Here is an 11,705-nt window from a genome sequence, read left to right as displayed (position 1 = left end):
AAAAGTTTATACAAGTGAAGCGATCACTAGAGCATACGTAGTAGCACCCGTCAAACAAAAAATAACTTAAAAATGTATTTTTGTTATGAAAAGAAAAATTTATTTTACCCGGTAATCCATTTATCCATTTATTTCAAAAATCAAAATTACTATTTAAATGAAAATTGAAACATTTTCATCAGTAACAATTTTCCTAAATTTAATTAAAATTTTAATACAAAATAGTCTATGTATTTAAATATGCACATGGCACGTTAGTCGCCAAAAGGATTTATATGACTACCATCCGAGGATATTGATATATGATATTATATTGTTCTTCTATATACCTAGTTATCCCATGCTTCAACTTTTGCAATTTGAAATTGTGTATTTCTGTTGGGACATAGCAGGATGTCACTGTGATTTACATTATTACTCGTATACCGCACTATGTGTTTTTACTCGTATAGTTACTGGTTTCCTTATACTTTGATATTATGTTCGCAGCAATATAGCACGGTAAATTGTCTATAGTTATATATATTATAATATTACATATATACAGACCTAGAATGTGTATTTTGTATAATGTACACGCATTAAGTGCGATGTATTATGTATATTACAATATATTGTGTAATATGTAAATAATGTTATAATAATATGTAATATTGCACACGTTAGGGATTTATTATGATTAGGGCTCGTGTATAAGTTCGTGCATTTGCATATCAATCTTGCCAAGTCGTAATAATATAAATGCTGGGTAAGATGGAAATTTGGTGGAAGAATCAATACAATATGACATTTCATTTTGCATAAAATATTATAATTATTTATTACATATATCTAGGTTTTCGGTATATTCGTCTTATTATTTTAACATAATAATGCATTTTTATATTTTAAAGTTATTGATAACACGTTTAACATTGTTAATAGTTTTGATGTGAGCATTGATACCAATTTTTTTACGACCATCAATGTAACTATCTGTGTGAAAACTTTAAATTTGAAGAAAATTAGGCAAGGTAAGTGTATTAGGAGGTTTTATAATAAGCTTTTACATTATTTATATACAATTAATATAATTATACAGCTCTATTTATAAAAGAATTTATAAGTTTACCGAGTATAAAATGAAATAAACTCAACAATACTCACTACTCAGGTGTAGGTTGATCTCTTTAAATTTACTTAAAAACAAAAAAAATACTGAAATATAAATTGTTTTTAAACTTATGAGACCCAAATAAAAATAGTAAAAACAGATTTTTAATTTTAAGTAACCCTGACGAAATTGTTTTGCTTACAAAATAAAAAAAAAAAACTCAACGTACCTACTATAAATGCATTAGATGTAGGCACCATTTATTTTAATTTAAAGGTGCGTTCACAAATTACCGTGTCGTGTAGAGTTGAATACACTCTTCAACTTGTAGGCGACGTATAAGCGCGTAACCAACTTATTGAATATACAGAACACGACAAGGCGGGTTATGAATGCGCAAACAATACATTTACAACGATACTTCATAATCAGAAGCACACAATACATTTTTTAAAGTTATCATTTTGTGTTTATAATATCAGAATAGTAGATACTTAAATATTGGGTTAAAATAATGTTTGAGCTTGTAAAGTTAAGAAAAATCCAAGAATATAGCAAAGGCAGTCAAAAGTCAAAAGTTAATCCGTCAAAAGTTGAGGTTCCGTGTAACACTCGAAACACATTTAAACTTAAAATGCTTGAATTAAATAAACAACTTCCTCAATATTTTAAGTATTTTTCTATACTGTCCTCCTATTTATGAAATTGAATTTATACTTGGCAATAATAGTTGTCATCGAAAAACTTAGAAACTACTACCTACCTACCTATGATAAATAGTTAGATTTGTTTGTGAAAATGAATCGTTATAATAAACTGTAAATAATAAAGAATGCTTATACCCGTTTTATTCATTGTAGACTTTATAATTATAGGTAGGTATATTTATTTAAATTCTGATTTCTGGAATGCTTATGTAGGTATACATAACTACTACTTATATGCAGACAATATTCTCAAATACTTGATTTTTATATGCCATTTAAAGAATATCTCTTTGCACCGCAACACAATAATACTTTTTTTATTATTTTAAAATAAACATCACCTTTTACTACTTTTTAAATTATCATCCACTAAAAAGTTTATTGTAAAAATAGGGGAGAGTTCTCATTTTGAAAACAGAAGTATATATTATCGCTACCGAGCACTTCCTGAGTAGAACAAAAAATCTCAAGAATTTCAAAATATATGGTTTTGTTAACAAGTTAACTTAGGTAAATTAAAAAATTGCAAAAATTAATTAATTATTAAAGGAAAAAATATGCGTGAGGAGCATGCTTGGTGGTTCACACTGTATTCATATACATGCATATTATGAGCAGTCGAGTGATATCGGATTGATACTGCAATTATTTAAGTTGAAAGAAATAATGATTTAATAATACATATAAACTAATATGCACTCTATATCAAAATAGATGCTTTCGATTTAAAACTTTTTAAATAATAATATTCATTTATGTGATGGGAGTGATTTCAGTTTTTGACTTGGAGGTGCTGTATAGGTATCCTGCAGTGGCCATGATATTACAATCCAAACTGGGAAAACTTTTATTTTCAATCGTATACAAAAATCGACTTTTAATAAAATATAACATTATATCATTACAGTTGCCCAGTTTTATAAATGGATCACTCCACCGTACTTACGTACCTATATATTATAAATTCGTCGCTGTACCTAAGCCAGCGAATACGACGACGACGACGCACGCGTGTCGGCATTTGTTGTGGTTGCGGTTGTCTGGGGCAGTATGTTCGCGGTCGACCGCGGCCAATCGGACCACCGATCGGCGGGAAATCTGTTCGCGCGCAGAGGTCCCTACCAACACATACCCACTCGCCCCCCCCCCCCCCCCATCCACCACTACTTTTCCCATCGACTACCTCCACCTATGTGTTATACATATAATAATATCATTGCGTACCCGCAATGCCATTGGAATATATTAATGTTATTTTTATCGTCGAGTCGCGTTTTAGTTTTTTTTTTTTGCGTGCTCGGACGAACACTCGAGGCAGCAGCTAGTTTCAGTTTGGTGCCCGCGCGATCAGCAACCGCCACAACAAGTCGCCAGGATATTATAGCACGACTGTTGTAGTCTATACAGTCCATAGTCTAATATACGACCGATATATCGTTTTACATAGATTCACATTATTGTCCACCCGTTCCCGTATGACCACCTAACCTAACCGAAACTCTTTTTTTCACGTCGGTACACAATAAATTACTCGACAAATACGAAATAATCGTAAGTATATACGCATCATAAAAACTTATACACAAACGGATAATATTATCCACACCCGAGGCACGGCAGTACAATGCCATTATTTTGTCCACAGTCAACGTGAGCACGCACGCACAAAACGAAATAGAATATAAGTCATTGCGGGATGAATCATATTATTATTATTACTTACCAACCATATTATTATGCGATACGCCTATTGTGTGCCCTTTAGACCAGTGAACTGAAGCTGTACACAAGTACCTACCACCAGCATGTTATAGATACCACAGTGAAAATCCTAAAAAATGAATTGTTACTTATGAAAATCGTATTTTATTTTCACGTTACGTTTTGAGAAAACAGAGTTGAGACGAATGTTGAGTAGGTAATGTATAAATTTAAAAAACTTATACATCCAGATATTTGTTTACTATTATCGATTAATTTGAAAGAAATGTAATTGACATAATATTATTATAATGATTAAACTATTATAGAAACGGTAAAATTCGAAATTAATTGCATTGTCTAAGCTGAATAACTGTATAAACAACTTTTACAATATAAAAATATTTTAATTTTGAAATGAGTTTCAACTTTCAGCATAACGTTATAATTTGATATTCAATTTTCAAAATGTCTTTTTGAACTAATTAAAACCTCTCATTGTTTTAAACGTTTTCTTTAATGTACCTACATATGATGAAATATGCGATTCATACGTTTTTAACTCAAACAATGTGCAAAAGAACGCACAAATTAAATTTAGCTTTACAAGTCAACATAGAAACTTATAGTTTCTTAACAGAATATTGTCCTATATAATATTATTATGTACCTATAACCGGGGCCCTATGACGTCAACGTGAGTTCGATAATCGATGACTTCTATGCAAATATAATACAATATATGTATCTTGCACACGAAAATATTATAATATTCTTATATCGCGGATGGGGCGATGCCATCGTGGCAAAGCACCAGATATCGACTAAAGTCCTAAACGAACCAAATGAACGCTATACTTGGACGAAGTTTTTATTGCTACAATGGTCACCATTTTCTGAAGTCCTGCAGTCATTGTAACGTTCTTGCTTTATAAATTCGTAATTCATTTCGACGATACTATAAAAGCTGTGTGATTCTCTAGCAGATAAAATGAATAATAAATAATTATAAGTAAGCACACAGCTGGAGTGCTTCTCTATTACTCAGTTTGTTGAGCGGACCAACCTTCCCCCCCCCCCCTCAACGTTCCGCCAACTGTGTTATAGGGAGGTGAAAAATTCAATATCGTGAATTCACAATACTGTTATAAAAAAAATGTTATCTTCGGCTTTTGCGCAGACATTTTTTTTTTATTATCGACCAGGGGAAAAAAGCATACAAACGCTATACCGCCCCAACTGCTGCTGGTTTACGTCTATATATAGATATAATTCTACTCTTATACTGGTAAAAGCGAGGACTATATACTAAAATCAAGTTTTTTGGAGAATTAAGTTTTGTGTTTTTTTATCATCCTTAGTTAAATTATACACAAAACGATTTAATTTGTAATATTCAATCAAAACCCCATTTTATCATAATTATTACGCAGGATGTACCTCACAAATGTGATGATTTTATGCCACTAAATCAATAAATCTGCTCTTGGTGATACACCCGGTATAAATGCTACTATACTAAGCTAGCTACAATAATATTATTATGTAGGTATATAAGAGAAAAGTGTATAATATTATACACCGCATCCAAAACGACTATAATATACGATGTAGAGCATGACCATCGAAACAGAAAAACGATTCAATATTAATCCACTCATTTATCATTCATATCTTGACCCGTATTTTTCATAACACACCACAATGTATATTTATTCGATATCCACGCTATTCCTTATCATATGCGTGTTCAAAGGCGGGTTTAAGGAGGGTCAGTCGTCTGTTTTATTGAAAATGTGTATATTATATTGTGTCTAAATCGAAGTTTGAATAAGTTGTTTTTTTGTTGAGTTATTTAACTTTGTGTACCAAGGACAATATATTGTTCTATATGCTAGCGGTTCCCAAAGTGTACGCGGCGTAGTCTTTACAGTGGCGCCGTGCTGCCTAACAATTTTATATTTTCCAAAAATATATTTGAAAACCCGACGATGGTGGCGATGGAAGCATTAGACTCTATAGACAATTATGTAGGTTTGAAAGAAGTGGGAGCTAAAATGATTTGGAAATAATACCTACCTAGTAATTATTATTAATCGATTAACGTTTTATTATATTTGTAAATTTGTATGGCCCTAAGGACCGTTGAACGCATTGATTCGTTACAAATTAAGAAGATAAGTAACTAATTAGTTTAACGAGTGCTGATTTCAAATGTGTGTCTATTTCGGGACGCAATCCTAGGTACATAAAATATGACCATATTTAGTAAACGATACCATACCATCAATCTTACCTATAGGACTTTAAAATTATTATTAAATATTATGTCTAAACACTTTTCTTCTATAGATTAGCTAAGTTCAAAATTTCCAAAACCTGCAGTGTGTAGTCATGATGAGGGTGGCTTATCTTTAAAACATAACCAACAATAGAAAAAAATTCCGTTTTGAACAATTTCAATTCGTTGTACGTCCATCTGAGTTAAGGAGAATCGATCTTAATAACGAGATATGTAAGGCTAGACGGCATGGTTAAAGTCCTATGCATTACGACGGATTACAACCTGAAGTACGTAAAACTTTACAAGTAATGGATTCGATGTGATTACCTATAGTGAAAGATAAAATATATGGTACTTATCCAAATCCTAAGTTTCTACTTGCTTTATTCGACGGAAGCATTACTCGTTATATAATATCGTTGTAAATTCTAATCATAATTAATTGTACTACTTGTTTTGAAGAATGTAATATTCTTACGTAAATTTATTTTAAGGATAACCCAACTGTTTATCACTAATTAATAATCTATGACATTTGGAATTTTAAAACGTTTAATATTGCAATGAGTATTTGTTGTTATTTTTAAAATGATTAATTAACTATTGGCTCCTATTTTGGCCTGTTTTGGGAATATATAGACTCTATTTTCAGCCCAATCGGTCTCAGTTTAGCAATACAAATTTCTATCATTGATTTCGTTTTACACCCAATCGTAAGGAAAATATTCAGGTTTTAAAAATGTTATTGTATTGCACGTGCAAAAACTAAAAATTATACTTAGGTACCAACTTGAAATTTATCACCAAACTAATTGTATTTTTTGGAGGAGGGAACTTGAGAGAAGAAGCGTTTAATGTATCTATATGACAATGATTATGTGTAATGATATGCATAGTTAAGGCGTGAGGTACTACATTTTTTGTTTTGTGATTATAATGCAGACATTGCTGTCGAAGGCTGGAGGGAACTCTGAACCCGGGTTCCCATGTACGAAATTTTTTTGTTTGGCCCACAAACAAGAAATTGATTTTTTAATTATTATTTTTATTTGTTGGGTTTTCATTCATTTTCATTTGATTTTATGATTTTTTATTTTGGACAAATATTATTTACATTAAATATTTTATTTATAGCTCCCCAAAACTTTCCGAATTCCCTAATGTATAAGTATGTGGCCCACCAAATGTATTAATTTGTGACCTTTATGGTTTTTCTAAACCGTTTAAAATTTTAAAAAAAAACTTCTACCTATTAGTGATATAGCAATACAGCATTGTATTTTAATATACCTGGTTACATTCACCAAAAGTAATTATTTTTTTTTGTTTACCAACGGTAGTATACCTAATATGTTCCTGTATAGGTTTAAGCTCTGTCAATATGTTTCTCAACTTATATTACACTTTTATTTATGTAGTATTATAGTGCAGCATTAAATCGCAGTCTCGAAAGCTTTTTCTCCGACTGTTGCATGTCTAAAATTAATATTGTTCTTTAATTTTATAAACTAACTCATTAAGGTATACGACCAACCTACGCAAAATGTATACACAATTAGATATTTATACAAACTCTACACAACCTTACTGCCTATTTTCAATTAAATATTCTTTATAATGGTCCCTTCATAAAAGTAAAAAAAAAATGTTTTAAACTCAAATGTTAGGCTAAAACCCATTATAACAGGGGGATCTTACATTTCAAAAAAAATACACGACTCTTACTCTATTAATAAAAAAAAAATGACTCCCTATCATACATTTACTTTTCAGTGACTTCCAGGCAGTTTTCCAATATTTATGTTCCAAAAATAAATAACATTACAGCTCAAAGTAAAATATTATTCCGGTGACGTACTTGTGCAAACTATATTATGATTAAAACAATAGGTTTCTTATAGCATTCTTACTAAACCGAACTATTAGTAAATAGCAAAAGATGATCGGATAAACCAGTGGTTATATTATAATATTTTGATTTTTGTGACAAAACAATCAATCAAAATTGATAAAAATCCATTCAACAATATATTTTAGGGGATGAGTCCGATTATTATGTGTCGTAGTATGATATTTCTATTAGCTGTCAACGCGCGTTCATGTTTGGAATTTATTATTTATATTTTCCGTCGAATATTCCACCATCGCCCCACGTTGAATATTTGAATGTTCGTGTTACATAGGTATTTTTCGAATTCATCTTTTTCATTATTTTAAGACATTTTTTATATCTTTACAATTACGTCTTAAGTATATGAAAAATTAAAAATATATTTTATTATTGAAATAGTTTATTTTACAGTTAACACAAATTTTAATTTAACACAATTTCTGGTTGTGTGGATAAAAAAATACCTTTGAACATTTATTTTTTTGATTCATACGGACTACTTAAAGTCCAATAACAATTTAGTTAGTATATACAGTAATATGTAATATCATATAAAAAGTAAAGTTCCATCCCTCCTTTGTAGGAAATGTTGTTAAAATTATCATTTTTCTACTAAATAGTTGCAATTTGTCTAATTTGTTTTCACACAATTGCAATAATATAAAAATTTTCGTTAAACAATATAGTTGTAGTTATCGGCATTTGTTTGCTTTGTCCGATTGGACTGAATTTTGTTCAGATAAAATCCCCGTGATTCTTCCAGCATGAACATTGAACATGGACTATTAAGTATTAACAGATTTATTCGGGGTGAGCCGTAAAATATTTGATTTTGATTACTAATAAAGGACACCCTACATTTATATGTCCTAGAAATATACAATAAAATATACGCGACAATGACCATCCGCGTAGGTCGAATTGGAATTTGACTCGAATTTTTAACCCAAAATCTCGTCGGTTTTATTTATTTATCAATGATATATTTTTCTATTAAACACATCCGTGGTCCTCCAAATCCGGTCACATTAACCCTTATATTATAGCAATGATGATAATAATGACGTCGGAATAACAATGAAACAATACGAACTTGCCGGTAGTCCGGTTAAACGCGTGTGCAATAACATAATAATATGATATAGCAACGACCGTGCATAAAGTTAGCCTGTGATGTAGACGGAATATAATCATAATTATGAGCATTTGACCGGTCGGTGGGGGGTTGGCTTACGCGTGATCAAGGTCTTTTTTCGATGTACCTCGACGACAATAATACGCGCGATGTACCAATTATAATAATAATAATAATAATAATATCATCATAATGTACTCTCGTGTAGCAGCTACCCGATTAGTTTTAGTTTTAAAAACACATATTGTATCGGAAGTATATATATATAGACACGCGTATGTAGTTACCTACCTATATATTGTAATACCGGACACACGCCATCGTGATGCAAAATAATAATAATACCTACGCTATATTATGTGTCAAAGGTCCCATCGTTCGGTCATTGACCAATCGCGTACAATATAGTTTATTATATTTGTATATTTTATTTAAGTACCTATATGATCAATAGACTATATAAGCTGGTATGCATTTAAAAAACTTTGATCTTTTAAAACTGTAATGCTTTTTTTTAAGCAACTTAGAAATCGGTAAAATACGTTTGAGAACGGAATTTTGAGTAATACACGATTGAGGATGCTAAAATTAAATATATTTTTTCCAACATTTCCACAGTTTACATATTTAATAATTTGTATCGACCGATTCAGCACGATATTTGGTATAAGTCTAGATATAAATAGAGAAAATCAATTTTTAAATGCATATAGAAGTTTGATGACCTAGGAGAACAACCTAGTGCTTACCTAAGTGGTTTTTTTTTTATCTACTAGTGCAGTTATATCAACATTTCGTCTGTAGATTGTAATATTATTCTAAATTTCTAAATAAAAAAATATTTTTTATTTTTTGAAACTATGATCTGTCGGTGAATTGGAAGTTTTTCCATTATTAACGTATAGGTACTAGTTAACACATCGGCGAAACGAGAAGTCGGCTAATTGGGCCTGAACCTATACAGTACCTCTCTGTAATGATTAGATCTAGAATTGTATCGGATTTTGCTTCTCCTGTAAAATATTGTTTTTTAGGAACCAACGAGTTCAATTAGGTGATTCATTGGATCATTTTTTTTTACCTATGAGAGTATATTATGAAAAAATATTTTGGCGCATAAAATATAAAACAATTTTTCTTCAATCCGTTTAGAAAATTGTATAGACGTTTTTTCAGTACTTCAAAATCCCAGCCCTACACAAATAAAATTCCATGCGGTGTAACGACCGCGTCACGATCGCCAATTTATTTTATATAATGATAACGTGTGTGGCTCGGCTGCGATATGGACACGAAGTCGTTTAAAATGTTCCGTTTACATGCTATATACCTATCTAGCTATACTTTTCGGGCTGCTAATGCGCCTTTACCCTATCATACAACTACAACAATAACAATCATAATAATTAAGTACAATGACAGTTATTGAATTTTTTCGTAAATCATTACGTGCGCATAGGACCGTGGGCATAACATTATTCTTTCATCTCTATCGCGCAGTAGTTGTTTTCGAAACGGACATAATAATATATAATGTAAATAAGGTGTCTGCGCATAAGCGCGGTGATCCGTACATCCGTTTGGTGCAGGATAACACGGTATAACAACGTTTTCGATTCGGTCACAACAATAACTACATATATATTATAATTATCTATACGTATACAGGGTGTGTATGGAAGGTGTGACTATTTAAATGCATAATTTCGGTGTAAATTCGTCAACTCGACTACATGCACCCTATATAATACATGTATAACCGTAAACAATATACATAAATTTATATATATATATATAATAATGATCGCTGGACCAAATATAAAAAAACGCCACGTATGTTTCGTGCATAAATAACTCCTTTTTCGCTATCTGGGGGGCCTCTCGATGGTATGCAGTGTGCCGCAGATATTGCAATAATATTATTGTACAAAGCTAGAGTACCAATTTATTTGTTCAATATATAACAATATTTAGATAATAGTTTACTATAGCAATATATATTAATATACGTATGGAGAGTGCAATTTTACAGTAAAATTTAAAAGGCGAAGGAAAGATCGACGTTGGCAACGGGCATTACGCTCATATTTGCTATATGGTCTGTAGTGGAGTGATAAATGTAACACGATATCTAACAGATCGCTGAGGAACTCTAAAAGTAATTTAAGACAGGGGGATGGGTAAATCGGGTATACCAGATACCTAATACATATTTATTTAAGAACTTGAGATTTAGCGCTGTACGTCTGCGTTCTGCAGCAGGGATTCCAAACCAAGTCGAAGAAAAAAAAATCATAATAATTTAGAGAAAATAACTTAATATGATTAAAAGTTTAAATTTGGCTGATCGGCAATATTAAAACCGTATAATATTAGTATGTTGTATATTATTTACATATTAATTTGTTTTTAGCTTCAAATCGAAGATAGTCGAAGAAAATCTTATCTTAAGGTACCATGAATCACGATGTCATCATAGGTATTTAAAAGTTGTATTCAACTTATAATATTTATTATATAGATGTAGATCTATTTTTATAAAATTACAATGAATTAATAGAAAAAAGTATTCATTTATTGAGTGTAGATAATAAAAATAAGTGGGTAAGTACCTAGGTATAGTCAAATAATTGTAAGAGTTAATGTTTTGAATGTTGATGAATATTTTAAGTCAGACGATGTTATAATATTATCGTACGGGTAGGTACTATACTATTCAATATACGCACGTACATTGTGTTGCCTACCTATTGTGAAGTTTACTCGAATTATTTATTGCATTATAGCCCGAATAATATATCATTATAATTTATAACTATAGGGCTCGTTACATTTGTATGTTTTTATTTTTTTGTCTTACTAAATTTATTGCTAGTTATGTTATAAATTAATTT

General features: G+C 30.8%; 1 protein-coding gene across 1 annotated transcript in view; it reads left to right on the top strand.

The window, feature by feature from the left end:
- Nucleotides 1–3,091: 3,091 nt before the first annotated feature.
- Nucleotides 3,092–11,705, top strand: part of LOC132941731 (uncharacterized) — a 34,835-nt gene continuing 26,221 nt past the window's right edge. The window contains exon 1 of the mRNA XM_061009879.1: nucleotides 3,092–3,351. The gene's annotated coding sequence lies outside the window, so the exon portion shown is untranslated. The remainder of the gene's footprint in view (nucleotides 3,352–11,705) is intronic.

Source organism: Metopolophium dirhodum, chromosome 3, assembly GCF_019925205.1.
Source record: "Metopolophium dirhodum isolate CAU chromosome 3, ASM1992520v1, whole genome shotgun sequence".
Classification (NCBI taxonomy): domain Eukaryota; kingdom Metazoa; phylum Arthropoda; class Insecta; order Hemiptera; family Aphididae; genus Metopolophium; species Metopolophium dirhodum.
This window is presented reverse-complemented; position numbering and strand designations above follow the sequence as displayed.